At 46.8% G+C, this 24,837-nt stretch overlaps 1 long non-coding RNA gene across 5 annotated transcripts in view; it reads right to left on the reverse strand.

The window, feature by feature from the left end:
* Window positions 1-24,837, reverse strand: part of PITX1-AS1 (PITX1 antisense RNA 1) — a 233,434-nt gene that overhangs the window by 167,686 nt on the left and 40,911 nt on the right. For 4 of the 5 annotated variants that reach the window (XR_011624664.1, XR_011624666.1, XR_011624665.1 and 1 more), the window contains exon 1: window positions 2,532-2,944. This is a non-coding gene — a long non-coding RNA (PITX1 antisense RNA 1). Of the gene's footprint in view, window positions 1-2,531; window positions 2,945-24,837 lie in introns of those variants that run through there. The other variant, XR_011624663.1, reaches the window with a different exon arrangement.

The following is a 24,837-nucleotide window of genomic DNA, read 5'->3' on the forward strand; positions in this document are numbered from 1 at the left end:
AAGGATTCCCACAGCCCACACTTTCTCAGACACCATTCCCTAACCTCTGGACTGAAGGGCTCCATCCCATCACCCAACTACACTGTTGTCCCTCTGGGCACCAGCCCCACCTTCCCCTGGGCTTGGCACTCGCTCAAGCCTCTAAGGAGAACCCAATGTATGCCAGCCCATCCCTGCCTCCATGATGCACTCCAGAGCCTGGTAGGCAGGACAGGGGAAGGATGGAGCTGGAGAAGGGCTGGGTTGAGAGGCCGGAACTCACTAGAACCCCTAAATGGACTTCCCCGCCCTGGCATGCACCCTACCCAGACAGCCCTGACTCCCTGTCCCTAAGGAAGAAGCCCAGCAGGGACTGAAGGTCCAGAGCTCTCCCACCCTCCTGCCTGGCTCTTCTCACCACCAGCCCAAGGCCTTTCCTTTGCCTCCCAGGTCACTGGGCCCAGGGCAGGCAGCTGGCTCCATCACACCCTGTGATGCCTTCGGCTCAGCCAGGCCATGGCTCCCAGGCCCTCCTCAGGCAGATACACTTGGACCTGTACCTCTCTGGGCCTCAATCCCTCATGTGTAATATGGATTCAGCATCTCAGAGATCTTGCAGGGACCTGAGGGGCTTTTTGACACATTGGTCCCCTCCCCTGTTCCTTTAGAAACTTAAGGCAGCCCCAGGGAACATATGCAGAAGGGGAAATGAATTGTTTTCCTTTGACTTAGCTCAGTACTAACTTTTTGGAAGGCAATTTAGCTAAAAGTATCAGAAGCTTTAAAAACACAGACACGCAGGCCGGTCATGGTGGCTCACGCCTGTAATCCCAGCACTTTGGGAGGCCGAGGTGGGGTGATCACAAGGTCAGGAGTTTGAGACCAGCGTGGACAATATAGTGAAACCCCGTCTCTACTAAAAATACCAAAAAATTAGCTGGGCATGGTAGTGCGTGCCTGTAATCCCAGCTACTCGGGAGGCTGAGGCAGGAGAATCGTTTGAACCCAGGAGGCAGAGATTGCAGTTAGCCAAGATCGCACCACTGTACTCCAGCCTGGGTGATAGAGTAAGACCCCAACTCAAAAAAAAAAAAAAGACACATAACCCCAAAATTCAACTTCCAAACTTTTCTTTTAGAAAAAAGTACACCAAAATGCTGGAACAAGGATGTTAGTCACAATGTAGTTGTGAAGGCTAACACCCAGAAATAACCTGTATATCCAAATATAGGAGTGTGGTTTTGAAAACTATAGTACATTCATACCACAGGCCATCATTCCTACCACGCAACCATCACAAATGATGGTGTCAGGGTAAAAGGCCACCATGATATATTATTAAGCAAAGAGAACAAGTTTAAAAAACTGGATCATACTATTTTGTAAGAAAAAAGTAACACATGTATTTATAGGGGAAAAAACTTCAAAATGTTGACAGTGGTTACCTCTACTTTTTCCAGTTTTTCTAATATTAATATATAGTACTTGTGCAGAATAACACTTTTAAAACAATTGTCCATTGATAAAGCCACTGGTTAGATGTCAAGATGGGAAAACCCTAATGATAATCCCAGCCCCCACCCCACCCCGACCTCGCAACATACATACACAGGAGTTGGCACTGAGACATATACCTAGGTGTATGCGTACACTTCCACTCACCCACCCAGCCAAGCCAAGTCACCAGCCATCAGCCCAAGGCTTGTTTTAATCCTCAACTGAACCTATTACAACTAAGCAATATAATCCATTGCACTCCAGAATAGATTCCTAGTACCACCAGCCTATGTCCTCTACAGGCAGTACCCAGAAATTCCCTGCAGGAGGTGGTAGTAAGACAGCTGCCCTCTGGAGAGCAGCCACCGACCTCAAGCTCCCAGTGAGCACCAGAGCCACGCGATGGTAGGAACTAGCCATGGCTGTGAACTAGCCAGCCAGCAACGTCATCGACCTATCAATTGTAGTGCTAATTCTCTTAGGAGCTGATGACTTCATCCATCACACTGAGGCCCCATAAGCACCCCTTTGGGTCTTCCTCATTCTCAGTGTATGGGGATGGAGCACAGGGTAGGTGTTGGCCCAGGCTGCTGGTCCAGCCAAGCTCATAAACAAGGCAGGAAAAGGACGGTGTGACATAATGCCAACTCCATGCCAGGCACAATGTTTGGCACCAGACACACTAACAGGCCTCAGAGCAGTTTGGCAAGGAAGATGTGGGACTCCAGGTCCTCACCTGTAAATTGGGCATGATTTTCCCAAGTTCACACAACTAAAAGGAGGCAGAGCTAAGATTTGAACTCTGATCCTCCTGCCTCTTCCATGAGCCCATACTTCCAACATACTTCCCTGGCCTCATGACCCACACCCCCAGGACCTTCAGGAAGTCCATGGCACTGGAATCAAAGCTGGGTGAAGCACATAAACACAGGGCCAATTCCTCTCCCCAACCCCTCCCTTGCTCATAACACAGAAGAGGCTGGAGCTGCCCCTCTGCCATTGTGTGCTGAAGAATATAGCATGAACCAGGAAGAAAATATCAAGAAAGCACTCACCTGGCCTGGAGGCTGCAGGTCACCTGGTTCCATCACAGCACAGAGGCCTTGTCCAAACTATCCAGAGGCAGCTTGGGGGCTGCTGTAGAGGCCTTGGCTGATGTCATTAGGATGGACCCGAGTAGGTGGTGCTGGGGGAGACAGGAGAGAGAAAAGAGGGGCCCACTGTGCAGGTCTCCACTGCTGAAAGAACAAAGCAAAATATTTTCATTCATGAGTTCATCCAGCCCAAACACGCACCTAATCCCTAGGAACTGACAGTGTGAAACTGCTCCCAGGAAGAAGAGACACAACGCTCAGCTCAAAGGAGGAAGGGCTGGGCAATCACTTATCACCTGGTGACCATCGGGGGCGGCAAGGAGCTGCCTGTGCTTAACAAATCCAGGCCAGTCAGAGAGGCCAGCTGCTTAAAGGACAAGGGCCCAGACTGTGAGCTCTTGGTCTGACCACCATCCTCCCGCTGTGACTGGGACCCAGGGCAGAGGGAAGGGGCCCTTTCTGCTTGGTTGCTGGGTGCAGCTTCACTGGAAAGCACAAAAAGAACTGTGAATTTTCTCTGGGTACAAATGATATGCTCAGTTTGGGTGCTTTAGTTTCATAAAATTTGGCACCACTAGGAAGAGAAGTACGCTAGAAAGAGAAGGGCAGAGCTGCAAAAATCCAAAGGATTCAGACATGGTTCCCGCTGAGATCAAGGGGAGAGGCCCCCTCCCCCAACCAGGAAAATGCCTGCCTGGTACCACCTTGATGCACAATTAGTTTCTCAAGGGGCTGCCTTGCTAGACCAGCCATTTTCCTTGAAAGCATCCATCCAAATAGGAGCAATGGGGATTTCTTTTTCTTTCTTTTTTTTTTTGTTTTTTTTGTTTTTTTCTTTTTTTTCTTTTGGTCTACTAGAAGTCCCTAAGGGCAATCATGTCTCCCAGAAGAGATTACAAATTTTGGATTGTGTAAACACTCTGCCCAAAAAGCAACTATGGAGATCTTCGTTATTCCAGCCAACCTGCCTTCAAGGTAGAGAACCTGGTCAGCTCTGCCAGAAAAGGCTCCAGAACCAGCCCTTGAGGCTTGGAGCTGCCCCAAGCCTGCTTCCTTGAACCCTCAGGCAGCCTTGCATGGGGAGGCAGGGATGCTGATCATTGTCTCTGCCGGGCTGGTGCTGAACACAGCTTTGCAGAGCCTCTGCCTCCCTCTTTTCCCCCTTCTCCATGGTCACCGGGCATCCAAAGACCCTTCCTGGAAGAGCCCAGGAGTATGCTTGAGCAGAAGGTGCATCCTCTCGCCCATGTGTGTGCCCCCCTCACAGCTGCTGCAGCTGCTGCTCTGCCCTTTCTCCTGGGCCAACAGCTTCCAACGGAAAGACAAGGAGGATCCCAAAGAACTCTCAGGTGTCTACATGCAACTGAGCCCCAGTGTTCACTGCACCACCAGTTGCCAGGCTGGATGTCATGCATTTCACATGCTCTGTGCTAATAATCCTCACTCAGCAAGGTAAAGTCCCATTTTACAGATGTGTAAACTGAAGTTCAGAAAGGTAAAACAACTGCCCTTCATAGGTAGTAAGTGGGAGTCCCAGGACACAGCCCAGGGCTCCAAAAGACACTTGAACAGAGAGACAAGACCCAGGCAAGCCCAGAAACTGCCTTCTCCAAGGACGTCCTACTTGGCAGCCATCTGTTCTGAGACTTCAGGAGAAGATCAGCGGCCCTTAGGAAAGACATTTTCAGTGTCAGTGATGGTAGAGTGAAAGCTAAACATGGATCTGAACCACAAAAGATCCTGGATAACCAAAGCAATCGTGAGGTGGGGTCAGTGGGCAGAGAGCTGCAGGCATCACACTACCTGACTTTAAAATGTACAACAAAGCTATAGCCACCAAAACAGCATAATATTGGCATAAAAACACACAGACCAATGGAACACAATCAAGAGCCCAGAAATCCATGCATCTATAGCCAAATGATTTTTGACAAAAGTGCGAAGAACACACAACGGGGAAAGGACAGTCTCTTCAATTAATGGTGCTGGGACAACTGGTCATCCACGTGCAGAATGAAATTAGGTCCTTATCTCATATACAAAAATCATCCCAAAATGGATTAAAGACTTAAATGTAAGACCCAAAACTATGAAACTACTGGAAGGAAACATTAGGAGAAATACTTCATGATGTTGGACTGGGCAAGGATTTTTTTTTTCAATAAAACCTCAAGAGCACATGCAACAAAAGCAAAAATAAACAAATGTGATTACGTCAAACTAAAAAACTTCTACATAGCAAAAACAGACAGCAGAGCAAAGAGACAGTCTACACAATGGAAGAAAATATTTGCAAACTATACATCTAACAAGGGTTAATAACCAGACTATATAAGGAACTCAACTCAATAAAGCAAAACAAATAACCCAATTTAAAAATGGGCAAAAGAAATGTGTTAATAGACATTTCTCAAAAGACATACAAAATAGCTAACAGGTATGTGACAAAATGCTCAACATCGTTAATCATCAGAGAATCATTAATTTGTCAAATCAAAGCAATGATGAGATACCACCTCACTCAAATTAGAATGGCTACTATCAAAAAGACAAAAGACAACAAGTGTCAGCAAAGAGATGGAGGAAAGGGAACCCTAACACACTGTTGGTCAAAATATAAATTAGTACAGTCACTATGGACAACAGTATGAAAGTTCCTCAAAAATAAAAACCAGAACTACCATATGACCCAGCAATCCCACTGCTGGGTACATATCTGAAGGAAAAGAAATCAGTATGTCAAAGAGGTATCTGCACTCACACGTTGATTGCAGCACTATTCTCAGTAACCAACGTACAGAATCAACCTAAGTATCCAACAATAAATAAATGGATATAGAAAATGTGGTATATACACACAGTGGAATACGAGCCAGACATTCAAAAGACTGAAATCCTATCATCTGTGACAACATGGATGAACCTGGAAGACTCAATGTTAAGTGAAATAAACCAGACACGGAAAGGCAAATACTACATGATCTCTCTCATATGCAGAATCCGAAAGAGTTGATCTCACAGAGAAGAGAGTAGAACAATGTTTACCACAGTCTGGGGAGGGAAGCCGGAGAAAGGATGCGGAAAGGATGGTCAACGGGTACAAAGTTACAATTAGAAAGGAAGAGGTTCTGGCATCCTATTGCACAGTAGAGTGACTATAGTCAACAACAAGGCATTACATATCTCAAATAGATAGAAGAGAGGATTGTGTACATTTCCAACACAAAGAAATGATAAATGATTGAGGTGATAGATATGCTAATTATCCTGATTTGATCATTATACAATGTGTACATGTATCAAAACATCCCAATGTACCCCATAAATATGTAGAAAACATGTGTCATTGAAAGTAATTTTTTTTAAACCATGGATCTGAAAGTGGCCCACTCCACCACTGTATCCTTTCCCATCTGAGCAGTCCTGCCTCACCCACCTGTCACCCAACCAGGGGCCCACCTGACTGCATTGCCATTTCCCTTCACCCCGTCAGAAGACCTCAGAAACCCTCTCACTCAAAGGTCAACCTACCCAGAAGAAAGTGTGTCCTCGTGGAAACATTTCTGGCACCATGAAAGTGACGTTCTGGGACTCTCCTCCAAAGCACACAAGCCCTATTATACCTTTCATCTGACCTCTGGAGCCCGGTTTAATCGGTAGGAAGAACTCTGAATTTGGAACCAGACCCTAGGTTCTAGTTCCAGTTCTAGTTGTAAGTTCAAGGACCTCACTTTGTCTGAGGTTCAGCTTGCTCATCTACGAAGTGGAGATGACAATTCTGTTGGCACTACCAGTTCACGATGGTGAAAACACTTTGCCACAAAATGGAACAAGGCCACAGCTGGAAACAGATACTGTGCCCCCAGATGCCCTCTCACCCGTCAAAGCAGGGTGGCGATGTTCCCCAGTTATCCCCAGGGCTCACCTCCTCTCAAAGTGACTCCCTCCAAAGAGAACTATAGGCGCATGCACAGCAAACCCAATGGCATGGTCCCCCACGGATGCTTGTGGTCCTCATGGCCACTTGTTAACCACATCCCTGCTCTGGGATTTGGAGTCCCAAGATGGGAATTTAACTCATGGGGTTGCAGTGAGGCAATGTGGTATCATGGTTGGGAGGAAGGCTTTAACCTAGACCTGTCTAATTCTAGGTTCCCAGCTCTGCTATTAGCTGTGTGACCTTGAGTAAGTTACTTCACCTCTCTGAGGTTCAGCAACCTTGTATTTAAAATGGGGGTCATAGTACCCAGCTCATAGGGCTCTTGGGAGGATTAAAAACATGTTAAGGTCTTAGCACAGAGTCTGGCACGTGTATGTGTCCAATAAATAGCAAGCTCAACCACATAAAATTATGTAACAGCCTCAAACCTGAACAAGAGTCAGAGAAGGCTCTAGATGTGCACTGTCCAATAGAAATACAACGCAAGTCACATATGCGATTTTAAGTTTTATAGAAGCCACGTTTTAAAAAGCAAACAGAAACAGGTTAACTTTAATATGTAATCCAGTATCTCCAAATATTATTTCAATATGTAATACGTATTTTTAAATTATTTAGATACTTTACATTTTCCCATACCATGCCTTCCAACTCTGGTGTGTACTTTATCCTTACAGTATGTCTCAATGCAGATGCTAGATTTTCCTCAAATACTTGATGAGTATCTAGGACTCATAAAATTTACAGTTGTAAAAGTAAATTGACATACCCAAGTTGTTCCAAACATACTTAAAAGTTTCCCACTACCTTGAATCTTAGGTCTGCCTTTTTATAGTTTTTCACTCCTTCCTGTTGACAGGCTGTAACTGGTTTTCAAATTAAATTTAAATTTAAAAACTTTCTCAGTACCATTAGTCATATTTTCAGTACTCAAAAGCCTCATGTGACTAGCAGTGACTGTCCTGGACAGGGCAGGGTGCAGACCGAGATGCTGAAGGGTTGCTTTGCAGCAGAAACATGCCCTTTCTACTGGACTGGGACCATCACTCCTCCCGTTCAACTCCACAGCATCTCCTGTTCCCCCAGCTCCATTCCAGAAGCGTCCCCTGGAAGAGCCACCTGTTGCGCCATTTCCACAGCTGCTGTGACCAGGGGAAGGTCCCTCGGCACTGTACATGGACGTGCCTCTGTCCACGGTCTAAGACTGCTCACAAACAAGGCGTGGAACATGAAGGCAAAAATGATGAAGATGTTTTTCGATTTGCTAACTAGCTTTCTCTTTGAAGACACCAGCCAATGTTTGACTTGTTTCCCTGTGCGTGCTGGAAGTATCTGGATATGAAGAAAGGATGAGAGAGTTCGAGTTGGGAGGGACAGCCTGCCAACAGGGAGGACAGAGGAAACTGTAAAAAGCAGACCCAAGGACTACGGAAGTATAGCCCCTGGGACCATTTAGTACAGGACAAACCGTACGCCTCACCCTCAGAGGGTAGCCCTGGATCACAGCCCAGAACAGGCATGGGGACCTGAACGTGCCACAAAAGCACATCGCAATCTTTCTTGCCTTCCAAAATGGGGAATATGGAACACAATAAAACATTATGCAAAGATTTCCATGCAGAACAGCAGAAGGAAGCTGGTGAGCTCTCCAGAGCCAGGACTGCCCATTCCCCAGAAAGCCAGCATATGACCGTTGTGACACACAGACATGTGTCTACGTGTGCATTTAAACCAAACAAAAAAAAATTTTAACCCAAAAAAATATAGAAATCACTTAGATTTGGTAGACAAAACTACTCTTACGTGCAGCCTCATCTCTGGACACATTATGTATTTGTCTGTTTTTGTTTGTTTCGGGGTTTTGAGACAGGGTCTCACTCTGCCACCCGAGCTGGAATGCAGTGGCACAATCACAGCTCACTGCAGCCTCAAACCCCTGGGTTCAAGCCATCCTCCCACATTATCTGTTACTTGACTCCCCCTGCCCCCTCACCCCTAGGATATAAGCTCCATGAAGGAAGGGATTTTTCTTTCACTCCCTGCTGTATCCCCAGTGCCTAGCAACGGTGCCTGGAACTCAGCAGTTTGGATGGTTGGATGTACTCTAAGCTGCCCCCTAAATTCAACACCCTTTTATCATTCAACAGATATATGTTTTCCCATAGATCACCTGCCCCAAATTTTGTACAGACTGAATTTTTCATACAGAGAAAGTTCTAGATGCCCAGCTATTGCCCACTTACCTGCATCAGGTTCCAAACTGCCCCCAGACAGTGTGGTAACTTTCTCCAAGCTGCAAGAAGAATGGGTCAACACACCCCGAGCCCTGGGTGTAGAGTTCAGTGGCAGGATCCTTCCTCCCCCATACCTGGACTGTCAGCCTGCTCCCACTGGAAGAGCCAAGCAGCCCCAGCTTTTCCCTGGGTGCCCCCGTCACAACGAGCTGTGAAGTCCTCAAAGCCACAGAACAGCCTCTTCTATCTCAGGGTAGCCGCATCAAGGTTTGGTAGTTCCACGTGATGTGGTGGGTGCAGAAAATAGAGCTGCATTTTTCAGCAGCATTTATGCCTGTGTTTAATTTCTGCTTACTAAGACAGGGAAAATGTTCTACCTAAAGGCCAGCTGACTGCTGGACACACATTTCCGGATTAACAGCTCTGTCAGAGATGTTTCCAACAAGCAGATGACCCCTCTGTGATGTCTATAATTATATCCATATAACATATAAATCTCAATACACTTTTAATAAGCAGTTAATACTCTGATATAAAATATTTACATCTCAACCAAATTCATCCTGCATGGAGTAGCCCTGGTTTACTGAGTTATTAAAACCACTGCCATCAGTCAGTCATCCTAGCTAAACAGAGAACTGAGAAGCTAAAGAAAGCTTCCTTTTCACATTCAGCCTAGGCTGAAGCCTGGAGTTTAAATATCACCAAATGTCTCTGCCCATTGTTCTTCACTAAGTAGCAGGACCTCTGTCACTGCAAAGCCATCCATCCTAGCATTCAAGCTAGAAACCCAAGAACCCCATGGAGCCTCCACCCTCTCCAGCATTAGACTGATACATTATGAGGACCTATGGTGGGTCATAGGCAAGCTGCCAGGGTGGGAAGATGAGGCACATACCCTGCAGAACTCACAACACAGACAGCCAATCATCACCTAAGTCTAGCTCAAATGTCAAACCCTCTGGGAAACCTTCTTGAGCAGGGCTCCATCTTTTGGGGCAGCCAGACCACTGCAGCCAGTCATTCTCAATGCCCCTCACACCCCACATGCAACCGAGCAACAATTCCTATGGCTCTCTTTCCAAAATTCATCCAGCACTCACATCCTCCTACCCTCCACTGCTGCCACCCTAGGCTGAGCCACCCCCATCTCTGACCTGGCTCATCGTAACAGCCTCCTCCCCGGTCCCCACCTGTCTTGGTGCAATAGAACAGCCAGAGCCATGCTTTAAAAACCTAAGTCAGAGGCCAGGTGCAGTGGCTCACGCCTGTAATCCCAGCACTGTGGGAGGCCGAGGTGGGTGGATAACGAGGTCAAGAGATCGAGACCATCCTGGCCAACATGGTAAAACCCCATTTCTACTAAAAATACAAAAAAAATTAGCTGGGCATGGTGGTACATGCCTGTAGTCCCAGCTACTCAGGAGGCTGAGGCAGGTGAATCACTTGAACTCGGAAGGTGGAGGTTGCAGTGAGCCAAGATCAGGTCACTGCACTCTAGCCTGGTGACAGAGCAAGACTCTGTCTAAAAAAATTTTTAAAGCCTAAGTCAGACCTCATTCCTGTGCTCAAAATCCTGCAACAGCTCCTCATTTCCCTCAAAGTCCAAGTTCCTAAGGTGGGTTAGCAGATTCTGCATCAAAGGTTCTTCACTATCTTTGAGCCATGGACACCCCTAGCAGTCTGGGGAAGCCTATGGACCTTGTCTCAGATAAATGTTTTAGATGCATAAAGATTACATAGCATTAAAATGAAACCAGTTACACTGAAATAGTGGTTTTTTGTGATATTGCTATGCACATGCATTAAATAGTAAGATCTCATGGGTACTGTAATTTCAAAGTAATGATAAGCAAAAATATTTCAAGATATCTGAAATAGTTAGCAAATCATATATTGCATAGGTTTTCTTCTAGAAAAATTTTGCAGTGTATCCATCTGACAAAGGGCTAATATCCAGAATCTACAAGGAACTTAAATTTACATTAAAAAAACAAACAATCCCATCAAAAAGTGGGCGAAGGATATGAACCAACACTTCTCAAAAGAAGACATTTATACGGCCAACAAACATATGAAAAAAAAACTCATCACTGGTCATTAGAGAAATGTAAATCAAAACCACAATGAGATACCATCTCACACCAGTTAAAATGGGGATCATTAAAAAGTCAGGAAACAACAGATGCTGAAGAGGATGTGGAGAAATAGGAACGCTTTTACACTGTTGGTGGGAGTGTAAATTACTTCAACCATTGTGGAAGACAGTGTGGCAATTCCTCAAGGATCTAGAGCCAGAAATACCATTTGATCCAGCACAATCCCATTACTTGGGTATATACCCAAAGGATTATAAATCATGCTATTATAAAGACACATGCAGAGTATGTTTATTGCAGCACTATTCACAATAGCAAAGACTTGGAACCAACCCAAATGCCCATCAATGATAGACTGGATAAAGAAAATGTGGCACATATACACCATAGAATACTATACAGCCATAAAAAAGGGATGAGTTCATGTCCTTTGCAGAGACATGGATGAAGCTGGAAACCAGCAAACTAACACAGGAACAGAAAACCAAACACCACATGTTCTCACTCATAAGTGAGAGTTGAACGATGATAACACATGGACACAGGGAGGGGAACATCAGACACCGGGGCCTGTCGGGGGTCGGGGGCTAGGGGAAGGATAGCATTAGGAGAAATACCTAATGTAGATGAGGGGTTGATGGGTGCAGCAAACCACCATGGCATGTGTATACCTATGTAAGAAACCTGCATACTTTGCACATGTATCCCAGAACTTAAAGTATAATTTTTTAAAAAAAGAAGAATAGAATAGAATAGAATAGAATAGAATAGAATAGAATAGAATGGAATGGAATGGAATGGAATGGAATGGAATGGAATGGAATGGAATGGAATGGAATGGAATGGAAGAACGGAACGGAACGGAACGGAACAGAACAGAACAGAACAGAAAAGAAAAGAGGTTTTCCATTTGGGGTGGTGACAAGTTCCTGGAACTAGATAATGGTGATGGGGGTGTAACATTGTGAACGTACTTAGAGCCACTGAATTGTGCACTTTAAAATAGTTAAAACGGCAATCTTATGTTATGTGTATTCTACCATAATAAACAAAACCAAAATTTAAAAAAAAACAAAACTATAGTTTCTGTTGTTGACAAAGTCACAAGTGTCTCTATACTTCGGGGGGAGTTTTCTGTGTTTTGCTTTCTGTTAGGTTTTTTTTTTTTTCTTTTTGCCTACATTGACAATCAAAAGGTGTACTAAATTTCACTTAAAGTCCAATGAAAATTAAAAATAAAGATGTGATTTTTTTCCATCCAGTGGGAATCTGAATCCCATTCAGAGATCCCCTGAACACTATCCACAAACCCCCTGGGAGTTCTGTGATCCGCACCCTTCACCTCTCCGCCCTGTCTGTGCCTCTCCTCCGTGACTGCGTCACTCTGAGCATACTGGCCTCCCCTGCTGTTCCTGAAACACACTGGACACATTCTTGCTTTATGGTTTCTTTTGCCCTTCTCATGATCCAGAAAGACCTTGCTCCTGCCCCTGTCTACACAAATAACATCTACCTCTAAGTCTTTGCTCAAATCTCACCTTCTCATGGGACAGGACATACCCTGTATACCCCCAGCATTTCCTAAACCTCTAGGCCTACTGTTTTCCGTAGCCTTTCTTACATTCTAGCATACTACATCATCCACTTATTTATTATAGTTGTGTATGCTCATTCTCTCTTCTCCTTTTCCTCCTTCTCCTCCTCTCTTCCCTCCCCAACCCCAGTCTCTCCATCTCTCCCTTCAACCATTCTTTCTCCTAGAATATAAGTTCCCTGAGGATAGGGATGGCTATCTATATGTTTGGTGATGTAGCATTAGCTCCTAGAATAGGGCCTGGCAGATAACAGAAACTCAAATATTGGCTGAATAAGAAATTAACAAATGAATGAACAGCCCGCCTCCTCAGTGGTCTCACCCTGACACTAGTCTGCACCCTCACCTGACATCTGATCACATGCTCCTTTCCTCAAATGTGCCAGGGACTCCATCACCTCTGGAATGACCTTAGTGGGACCCTTGGGGCCTCTACACTTGCTGATCCCTGTCTACCTCTCCAGCCCCATCTCAGCCTCTCATCCTGAGTGTCCCATCTCTCTGTGCCTACCTCTCTTTTACCATTTTTCAGTCTTCCACTTGTCTCTGTCTCTCTTTCTAAACTGAAGTCCACAAGACTCTATCTGGTGTAGTTCACTTTTGGGTCTCAAGCATCCAGCTCCAGGCCTGGTGCCCAGCTAGCACCAGGAACTGTTTGATGGATGAATGAACGAGTGGAGCAACTAGTGGCTGAAGCAGGAGCAGAAGCCTGTCTGGGTGCCACTCAGGCGGCAGGCTTACTGACACTGAGTACATGCTCTGGGTGAGGCGTGTCACTCTGGCTCCTGACTGAGCGTTTCACCTGGGACCCACAGGAGCTGGTTCTCAGTGTGAAGAGATAATCCAGCTAATAACAGGATTAGTTCAGGCACATCCCCTAAACCATAGGCTTGAAACCTCTACCTGGGCAAATGTTTGGCTGGCCTCTGCCAGGATCCCTATGCTCACCAACCACATCACGCATGGCTCCTCAGCTCTGACAAGCCACCCATGGGGCACAGGCAGGGGCTCGAAAATGAGAAGCCTGGAGACTCTGATGTCTCTAGTGCCACAAGTCCCCACTGCACTGCCCTGCCAGCCTCCACCCCTATGACACCACCTACTCTTCCCTGTGCCAAGAAAGGTGATTACGTGGGCACCGTGGAGAAGGAGACCCCAAGAGAGCAAACACCAGTGACTCTGAACTGACAAGTGACATGCGGCAGCACCTGGGAAAGCAGGCTCTAGGACTGGGCCACAGCTCATGTAATGCAAAGGTGTTGCCATGTGTCTCAGTACTAGCATCCAGAGCCTGTGTCTAGCCTGGGCGCTTCTGCCACCCTTCACACCCTCATCTCCTGCCAGCTCCCTAACTGGAACAGACCCCAACTCCAGGGGGACGGCTGCGGGAGGGTTACACAGAAGGCTTACAGGGGTCGTGTTAGCCAGTGGTCGAACAGCAGAGGGAGTGGAAATGTTTAAGGCTGGGGCTGAGATCAGGGAGAAGTGGCCACATGGCCAGGACTGCCTAACTCCAAACCCCTCTCTCATTATGGCCCTAATTCTGTCACGTGCTAAGTTAAGACCCTGGACAATGTAACCTATAAGAGTTGTGCTGTCTCACATGGTAGCATCTAGTCGCCTTAGCCTTTAAATTTAAATGAACACTAACTGAAATTAGGTAAGATTGATCATTTAGTTCTTCAGTCACACCACTCCCACTGCAAGGGCTCAATAGCCACATATGTGCTGGTGGCTACCATATTGTACAGCACAGAATAGAACAGTTCACTCATCACAGATGAAGTTAAATAATTTAACTATTGTGAAAAAAGCTCAGCATGATGCCCAACACATAGTAGATGTTCAATATCCTCCACCCTTACCATAGGCTCCAGACACTCCAGGGACTCCTCACTGCCCTTGCCATGCTACCACCTTGAGGCACTCTTGACTAGCAGCTGCTCAGTCCCCACAGCATGCCTGCCTTGGGTTTGGGAAATAAATTAGTATCCTCTGGCTCTCCACTGCTACTTAATGACTATGTCATCATCACCCCATTTTACAGATAGAGAAATGGCAGCCCATAGAGGGTAAGAAATGTACACATGGTCAGGAGACTGGATGCTTACAAAATTATTGAAAGGGCTAGAAAATGGGCTCTAGGTGCACCCCTAGGAATGACTTCCAGAATCCCACTGAGCTGACTTGCCAATCTGGAATTCAGGTGTTGTAGACAGAATAATGGCTCCCCAAAGATGTCCATGTCCTAATTCCCAGAACATGTGAACATTCACTTTTGTGACAAAGGGAATTTAGGATAGCAGATGAAATTACAGTGGTAAAATGGCTACCTTCGAATTAAGGAAATTATCTTGGATTATGTGGGTGTATCCAGTGACTACAGTATCCCAGTGTAGACACAAGGGTTCTGAAATGTGGAAGATGAAGAAGAGTCAGTGCCAGAGTGATGTAATGCGAGAAAGACACAACCAGTGGCTTTGAAGACAGAAGGGTCTTCTCTAGACCCTCCAGAAAGACATGCAGCCCTACCCACATCTTTATTTTAGCCCATTGGAACCCATTTTGGGCTCCTGACCTTCAAAACTATAGGATAATACATTTTTGTTGTGGTACTTTATTATAGCAGCCACAGGAAATAAATACAGTTTTTGGTACCAGAAGTGGGGCTACTCTAACAAATACCTGAAAGTGTGAAAGTGACTTCGAAACAGAAGTTGCACAGTCTAGAAGAATTTTAAGGAGCATGATAGAAAAGACTAGGTTTCCTTGAAGAGACTATTAGAAATATGGATGTTCACAACTTTACTAAGACTCAGAAGGAATGAGGAACATGGTAAAGAAAACCAAAATCACTTTAGAAAATACTTCAGTTGTTGTGAATGAACTATTTTAGAAATATGGATGTTAAAGGTGATGCTGGTAAGGGCTCAGAAGAAAATGAGAAAATGTTATTCAAAACTATAAGAAAGAAGATCCTTGTTATACAGTGGCAGAAAGTCAGTGGAATTGTGCCCTGCAGTTATGTAAAAAGCAGAACTTGCAAGTGATGAACTTGTGTATTTAGTTGAGTAGCAGTTCAAGAAAAGTGTTAAAGGTGTGGCCAGGTTTATTTTTGCTCCTTATAGTAAAATGCAAAAGAGAAGAGATAAACTGGGCAGGTGTGGTGGCTCATGCCTGTAATCACAGCACTTTGGAAGGCCAAGGCAAGTGGATCATGAGGTCAGGAGTTCGAGACTAGCCTGGTCAACATAGTGAAACCCTGTCTCTTCTAAAAATACAAAAATTAGCCAGGCATAGTGGCACATGCCTGTAGTTCCAGCTACTCGGACGGCTGAGGCAGGAGAATAGCTTGAACCCGGGAGGTGGGGGTTGCAAATGAGCCGAGGAGCCGAGATTATGCCACTGCACTCCAGCCTGGATGACAGAGCAGACTCAGTCTCAAAAAAAAAAAAAAAAAAAAAGAGAGAGAGAGAGAAAAGGTAAACTGAAGGAAGAATTGTTTTTGGTTGCTGTTTTTTGGTGTGTGTGTGTGTGTGTGTGTGTGTGTGTGTTTAAGGAACCATGACTTGATTTAGGGAAAGTCTCAGCCTACCTAGATTGTAAAAACACTAAAATTAAGAGTTACCTTCAAGAAAGTGTGACAAGAGGCAAAAATAAGAGTGTGGCTTGACAACCCATTGCTAGTAAATCAGAAAGATCAAAAGATTAGTCACACGAAAGGCTCTTTGAAAACAGCGTGACTTATCTATCCTCTTGAACATCTCAGCAGAAGCCAAAATAGAGATGAGATTGTCTAGAAAAGACTGGTGGAGGAGGAGGAGACCTACAAGATTCTTAAGAATGTTATGCCAGCAGAAACACTGCAGTTTTTACTGAAGAGGGCTGAGAGGAGATGAAAAAGATTGTAGGACCTCTGAAAATCTCCAGGCAATAAATAGGCTGATAAAACTCCTCAGCTGCAAACACATGCTACCTTTAATGAAAAAGGAAAGCTGACTCAGAAGGTGGAGTCTTGAACCCAGATGGTGAGCCATGATTTAGAACCCTCATTCTAAAATGAGGGGGACAAAAGTCAAAGCCTCAATTCCACCCATGTAAAATGAGCCCATAAAGGGGTTCACTCTCAGAGTGAGGGTGAACTACAAATAAACTAGCCCTCTTGTGAGCCTGTACCTCCTGTTCAAATAACCGGAGAGTTAAATGAATCTCATGTTTAAAATAACAGACAGCATTCCACAGCCCAGAGGAAGCAAATAAAATCCTCTCTGAAAGAATTATTTCTAAAATAATTTAGCATTAATGACCAGCACATACTCAAAAACAACCAGGCACACAAGGAAATAAGACATCAAGAATCAGAAAACTGAAACAGATTTACAACACTTCAGATAACAGAATTTTCTGAGTCTATTAAAAAAATTATGTTTATGATGTATTAAAAAAAAACAAAAAACAAGGTGGAAAATAGCTACGGGGACAACTGCTCTAAGAACCAAGAGATGAACAGGAGTTAATTAGATGGAAAGGAAAAAGAGAGGGATGCGGGAAGAAAGGCATTCCCAGCAAAGAAGCCAATAGGCTCCACGTTCTATCCCACCATGAGGCCTCTGTATGTCAGATATTAAGAAAGAGGCCAGCATGGAAGGAATGTAGAAAACAAGGGGACAGGGAAATAGTGTGACATTAAAGAACTGAGATGCGCAGAGGCTGGATTCTGATAAGCATTTTGGCCTCTGTCCCGAAAATAATCACTGAATGTTACCATTGAAGGAGCCTTGAAAGATTTCAAATAGGAGTTGGGCTAGACAAACTTGGATTTTTGGAGAATTCTAGTCTTCTGCTCAGCTCTGAAAGAACCTTCTCCCCTTTTTCTCTGGAAACTCACACAATCCCAAGATCCATGCTGAGCCAACACTATTGCCCCATCAAGCAGGCGGTAACACTGAGACCCCTAGAGAGGCAATGACCTGTTTTAAGGGCCCTGTTGAGTAACCGAAGTCTGTTGGGCTCGTTTCATCTGGGGATATAGCACAGAAAAAAAAGTAGGTAGAGAAGTCACTGTTGGCAGAGTCAACTAGAAGGTCGCATCACCTGAGGCCTGCTTAGACTAAATATCTACGAGTCTCCCAGCACCATGGTCTTGAGTAGTCTGAGTTCCCCAGTAACATGAATCATACAACCTCAGCAGGCAAGGTAGTGCATGTGTGTGTGTGTGCGCATGTGTGTGTGCATGCACACATGCATGTATACATGGAGAAGGAGGGGCAGGGTCTAAGAAGAAGGGCCAAGATTTTCATCCCCAGTGCTGAACTGAGCCTAGACGTGCAGTATGGGTAAGGTTTCTAGGGAACATTTGCAACCCCTATAAATTGGGCCCCATTTTGTGGGAGGACAAACATACTTGCCTCCCCAGCAGCTCATGAAGCTCCTCCCTCCTCATGCCAGGTGGGAGGCACTGTAGACACATCACCCACCCAGGGCCTAGCCACTCCCACTCACACACCCCTCATTCCTCCCAGGCCTTTGTTCCTGCATGTCCAGGAGCTGCCAGCCTTCTCCTTACTCCACAGCAGGCTCCCAGAGGATCCTGGACAAGTCTTGACCCCATCAGGAGCCAATACCCACCCCCATTCCCTGCTGTGAGCCTGCCAGGGGATCCCTACAGGGGAAGCAGGCAGACCACCATTGGCCCAGGCTCCCCAGGCAGTGGTGGGGCCTTTGAGGGGAAAGTTCATTTCATCAATCAGCTCATTGTTGGCCTGCCAAGTGCAGGCTCGTCCTCCCCCGGTGTGTCACTGGGCGCTGTTGACACAGATGTCAACTGTCAAGGGTGCCCTCCACCCTCCGCCTTCCTCCTGGGGCATCCTGCAGGTCCAGCACAAGGGCCTCTGTCGCAATGCTCCCCACTGGCCCCTTGCAACCAAGATTGCCACACCTTTGGAATTGCCAAAACTTGACTGGATACTTCATCATGTGGATTGGCCATGAAGGCTGCAGCTGACTCGGCCAGGTATGGCAGATACTTGACTGTTTGCCAGATGACAAATCCCAACTGAGTGAAACCTGCAGACTTCACAGTATCTGTGGTGCAAGCTTCCTCCCGCCCGCCCAACAGAAGTGGCAGGTGGTAGCTTTCTGGGGCCCATTTCCAGCATGGGAAGGAGGAGTTCACATCCCCACAATCTGTGCATATATGGGCCCAGCCAGCAGGCTAAATCCACTGCAATGGCTGAGCTATCCTTGTTCCCTCCAGACCCATCCCACGCCTGCCTCCAGGAAGGGCTGGGGAGCAGTGAGCACATGGGAATCTGTGCAGTGGGCCCCAAGGGGACCTGTCCCCATTCCTGTCCTTCACTAGTCCCAGGGAACTCAGGATAGAGGGCAGCTACACTGTGGCAGCCCTCAGGTGGAAAAGACCACACAATTGCAGGCATCATGAGGAACCACCAAAATCACTTCATGCTGGGCCCCAAGGAAAGCTGTTAGAACCCAAGGAAAAAGACATGATGCATAGTACACTTCACTCCCTCGGTCACCATGATTCTGAGTTATTTGTCATGTTTGTGGATTCCAAGTATGTCCACATGCCATAGCAGAGGGAAGTACTTGGGCTCCCATCTTCATGGAGAAAACGTACTTACAAAGAGAGAGAGAGGAGAAAGACACAGAGAGATTACAGCGCAAGGTAGGAAGTGTGCCCAGTGAATGGGTCAATGGAAATCACAAGGAAGGAAAATCACTGTGTGCTAGAGTAGACAAGGAAAGCAGGCTTCCCAGTGGGGCTGGATTTGTTCCAGCATAGCCAGGTGCAATCTAGGAAGCGTGATGGCTTAAACTAGAAAATGGGGACGAGCATACCACTGTGTGAGGACACTGACCCTGGAACCACAGACTGGCTGAGACCTTCTGGTTCAACCCACCATCGCCACTGTTGTTCAGGTAGGAAGACCAAGGCTTGCAGGTAAAGGGACTTCCCCAAGACCACTCAGTCAAGTGGGAACTGGTGCTCCAGCCACCACCAGAGATTGCTGTACATGGCAGAAGATGATGTCCTGGGCCCTTTCTCAGGACATGCTGTTATGCACATGACTTATGATCCCTTCCCAATCATCAGGCAAGATTTAGTACCTAGAGCCCAATCCTACAGAGCTGTAGCAAGAGATTGAGGAGAAAAGACAGGAGTTAGGAGCCAGACAGCACCCTGGTCTAGCTCAGGCCAGGACAGGCTGACAGGATAGGGCTTTAGGTCTTCCCATTTTGAAACCTCTGTGAAATAACTATTTTGAAATCTTGCTCAATTTTGAAATTTCTTCAAGATAAAACCAAATCTGGTTGTGATGAGTTGATACCTTGATCACTGGCCTGGTATGTGGCAAACTGTCTCCCCTGTCCTCATGACCTTGGGGGCTGGCTCTATGAGCCCTACATTGTAGCCTGTCAGCAGGACAGGACCTGGCACAGTGTGGGTCTCTGCCCTGGGAAAATGCTGCCAGTGGGAGGCAGCTGCCTGGCATAGCAGAGGAGACACACCTGGACTCCCTCCTCAATGCTCGAGCTCTAGGTCCTGTATCTATCGTGGGGCTGTGGCACATAATAGTACCCAATGGTCACATGTTGCCCTTATGGTCCCGATACCAGTTCTAAAAATCATCCAGGCACCGACAGTTTACCTGCCAAATGCAGTCAGTCCATGGTTTCCTCCTTCCAAAAAGCTCCACCAGTTGAACCAAGGCATTGCTTGGGAAGAACTCTGAGCTGCGCAGACCACAGCCTTGGCCCATGACCAGTACAATCTTAAAAGAGGCCCAGGCCCCAAAGAAGCTAATTGGCTTGCTTTTCCACTGAAGGGAACAGGTACCCTGGACGCTCCCACAGCCAACCACATAGAGACCATGTGGGAAGCTCTTGGTTTGATGGAAGCCATGGACTTTTCTATCTAGAAGGTCCTTCAGAAGGCACATCTCCTCATCCCCACCTCATCATACCTTGAATATGGGGCTGCTGCAGTGAAGAATATCCCAGAAGGCCAGCCTATTTTCTAAGTCAATATTTCCTCTCTGGGACAGAACAACCAACAAGGCCAAGATGAAGATCTACACAAGTGAGGTGGGCAAGAGCACCCAGGGCTGGTATAGATGACTTGGACATAGCAGTGGTAGGTCCACCATAAGATGCCTCAGTTGGCAGGACTTTATCTTTCTTTTCCACCGTGATAGAAATTTAGTCCTTTTCCACTGTAGCAGAACATACAATTCTGCTGGTTATGCAACTCAGGTCATGATTCAAGTTCTATGTGCATTGGGCAGTTTAGTCATGTTTGAGAAATACCTCCAAACACTGTTCACTCACTCAATAGACTTCTCCTGAGCACTTACTAAGCCACAGGCTAGGAAGCACCCAGTCTAGCAGGAGCAGATGAGGGCCTTTCTGCTGGGAAGCAACAAATGGAACACACTCTCTTGAGCTGTGCCCACCTTTCACGACTCCCTCTGAGGCCAATCAGGCATATCTGCCAATCGCCAAGACCACAGAGCACAGTCAAGAGATCATGAGTTCTGACCTGGAATCAGCCACACAAACAGCTTCAACCCTCTAGGCCTCGACTGTATCATGGGGATAAAAGTAGCAGCCCTGGGTAGCACCAAGAGCTAATAGGAGGCGGCTTAAACAACACAGGTGATGCCCCTCATCATCACTGTTGGATCACTCCTGCAGAGGAAGGGGGAGGGAGCCAGGGACCAGGGTACCCTCCTTAGGAAGGGCTCTCAAATCTGTCCTCACATCCTGTCAGTCCACACCTACTCTAAACAAGTCTCCTGGCTAGGCCACCTCCCCCTCTTCTCACCAGAGCTGTGCCACAACCTAGACTAGAGCTAGTCACCCTTCCCGCCCCAGGCAGAGGCAGGAGAATGACACAACTTAACACCCTGTTTAATCCTGCTCAACTTCAATGCTAGGACGGTGTTGGGGAAGGAGACAGGTCCTCACTGTGACTCACCTGCAAACAAGGTCACTACCCACAAGACCAGGACTGGTCTGCCCTGGAGGTAATCCCAAGAGTGTGAAGGAAGGTCCTCTCTCCACCTTAAAATCTCTCTTCCAATATCTGCATGGCTTCAGTTCATACCAATAGATTGAATTTCTTTGGATGCTAGAGAGTTTTGGAGGCTTGAAAGTTCCCTGTTAATAATTGCTAACATTTTTGGCAAGTGAGCAAGTCATTGTACCAAACACTAATTTAAACCTCATAACAAACCTCATAACAAACATACAAACGAGGCAGGTATTCTTATTATGCCCATTTCACAGACAAGCAAAAGGAGACAGGTTCAGAAACATGCCCAAGGTCACACAGCTAGTGAGTGGCAGACCCAGGAACTGAACACAAGCTGTCCGATTGTAAAGCCCATGATCTTAATCTTCATACCTTAACGCACCAGGGACTTGGCTTTAGGAAAAGTCGTTTATAAACCATTTTCCAAAAAGCCCTAGAGTTGCATGGTGGCACCTCAGGAGCCACCAAAGGCAGCAGAAGGAGCAGAGGGCGAGGCTCCAGTCCCCTCCCCCATTTTAACCAAAGCAGCTTTCTTAAGCAGAATCTTAATTTTTAAAAAGAAACAATTTCTAATTAGTTTCTAATTTCACTCTAATTGTAAAAATAGATCTCACCAATTGCTTGAACCCAGGAGGCGGAAGTTGCAGTGAGCCAAGATGATGCCACTGCACTCCAGCCTGGCGACCGAGCGAGACTCTACTTCAAAAAAATAAAATAAAATAAAATAAAAATATCTCACCAGAAAAAACACTTCTGAAATTTTCTTCTTTAGGAAAACCCCAGCTCATACTTTACAGAATTTCATTCCCAAGGGATCTTCTGATTTGGGGGATGAGACACAAGGGAGGTTTTCAGGAAAAACTTAGAAGTCTTCAGAATGTAGCTGAGAGTCATCAAACTCAGGGCCTTGGAAACCAAGGGTCTCCTCCTTTCTTCCCTAACCGTCTTAGGTCCAGAAAAGAAAATGTGATCACAAGGTTCAGAAATGTGGCTGGCACCAGTAAACAGAGTAGGGAACCCAACTCCTTCCACCAACACACATAGACACACACTCTCTATTTCAGCCTGTCCTCAGCATGGACTCAGATGGAGTGACCCATGAGTGATCTCTGAGCCCTGATCAGCCACAGCCACTTATGGGGCATCCCGGGACATCCATGTGGGAGCCATGAGCCCGGGATCCTCAACTGAAAGTGAGTCTACGATGGACAGAGGGATCGTGGCTGTAATGGGGCCTTGATCTCGTCTCCCTTTGTATGGAGACAGGGATGACCTTAGAGGATAGGCCAGGACTGAGAACGGTTTTTGGGGAAAGGAGTCAAGACACCCTCTGGCTTCCCAGCCCACTGCCAGGGCACAGAAAATCCTGAGGCATCATGGACAAAATCCTGGGAAACTACACATGGCTCATAACTGGGCTTCATCTCCTCATTCCCTCTCCTGGCCCTCCTTCTCCCCTGAAAGCTGCCACAAACCTTTCAGCCTGGACCTCTGAGGAACAGCCATGTTCCTTCCTGCTTTCCCACTTTAAATCCCCCACCCCGGGAAAGAGGCATCAAAACCTGGGGAAGGCAGGGGACAGTGTGGCTAAATGAGAACCACGCAGGAGAAAGACACAGGAGTGGGTGCTCGATGGCCACAACACCACCCAGCCACAGCAGGCTACTCCAAAATACCTTCACTTCCATGTGGCTCAATCACTTCTCAGAAAGCCAACGGCTCCCTCCCCAACCAAGGACCCCCATTGATAGGCATGGCTCTGGCCCTAAGGGGCGTTTGCACAGCCATGGCAAGGCTGCTGTATTGCACAAGATCCAAGTGAAGTTCGATTTGGAATCAAAAAATGCTAAGTGGAAGAGCCACACCCCCTGGAACGTGAGCCCTCCCACCCCAACCTACAGTTCCAATTTCCCCAAGAGATAACCTGGATCTCATCTGATTGCTGACATTGCAGGGGTCAGCTCAGAGAGACTGAGGGTCTTCTGTAAGCATTGCTCCTGTCCCCAGAATGAAGAGGCAGCAGCCAGGGAGAGGAACAGGCCTTGCTGTACACAGAGAGACAGCCTTGCTCCCATCTCCCCCACACACATGCAGCACCCCCAAAGCAGCCCTATGTTCCCCTCGAAGGACACCCAGGTAAGATGCTCAGGTCCGAGATGGGTGAGCACATCAGTCTGTCCATTCAACCCATTTGCTCAGCTTAATCTGCCCTCCCCACTTAACAAGGGTTCAAAAGAGGTTTCACCAGCTCCCACCGCCCAATCGGGCGCCTTTCTCAAACCCCACACTGGCAATTACTTCCAATTACACGATGTGACAAGGCTCTGGGGCCTGAGCTCTTAACTCAGGCCCTGCATTATGCAATGTTTTTAATCCTCTTACTTAAGGTGGAAAACCGATATGGTACTCTGAGTTCACGTGAATGACTAGAAAAAAAATTCTAAGAAATAAAAACATCACCATTAATATCACCTTACAGGCTCCCTGAAAGGATTAAAAAGGATGCATACTTCGAATTTTCAAATGCCCCTGCTGAACTCTTTTCGAGCCTTTTTGATGCAAACGTTCCTCAGTGGGAGAGGGACCAAGTGGGGATTCCCTGGTGAAGAGAGTAGTCCCTCCACGCCTGTGGGGTGAGGTCCATTAGCAGGAACCCTGGATCCCACCAGCCTGTGCCCATGGCCAGAGCCAGGGCTGCATGGGCCTCCCGCTATCCCCAGAGCAGCCGGGGTACACAGATTGGGGCTCTTCTATCTATGCAAAGCTGCCCAGAGCCAAAGCCTACACGTCCCTTATCCCTAAGGCAGGTCCCACCTCACTTGGCTAGGAAAGATCCCTACCACCCTGCCCCCAGAATGCCCAGCCCTCTGGACATTCCCACAGACCCCACAGGCCACTGAGATAACCCATTCAACAAGGATGGAGGAGATTTCCTGAGTAGCTCAGGCCCTGACAAGGTAGGAAGGCCCCTGCATTCCCATTAGCAGGTCCTTAGCACACAATGGGCTCCCTGATTTCTTTACCATGAGCTCTGCTATCAGTCCTTGCCAGGCTGCCATGCCACAATGAAGTCATACATTGGCCAACTAGCAATAGGCGGGAAGGTGGACAAGCACCCAGGACCTGCCCTTCAATGCCCAAACCCAGCCCAGGGCCTGGCCTTTGGATGGAAGGGAACAGCCCAAGACCAGCAGGTACAATTACAGTGGCTGGGCCCATTAAACCCTGGGAAGAAAGAGCTGCCTGGTAATTACCCCTAATCCCCTTCGAGTCTTTGTCTGCTAGCAGCACCGCTGTAAGCCTAATGGTGTGAGATAAGTGGCCAGACTCCCCAGCCTTCCC

The sequence above is a fragment of the Macaca nemestrina genome, chromosome 6, assembly GCF_043159975.1.
Source record: "Macaca nemestrina isolate mMacNem1 chromosome 6, mMacNem.hap1, whole genome shotgun sequence".
In the NCBI taxonomy this organism is placed as follows: Eukaryota; Metazoa; Chordata; class Mammalia; order Primates; family Cercopithecidae; genus Macaca; species Macaca nemestrina.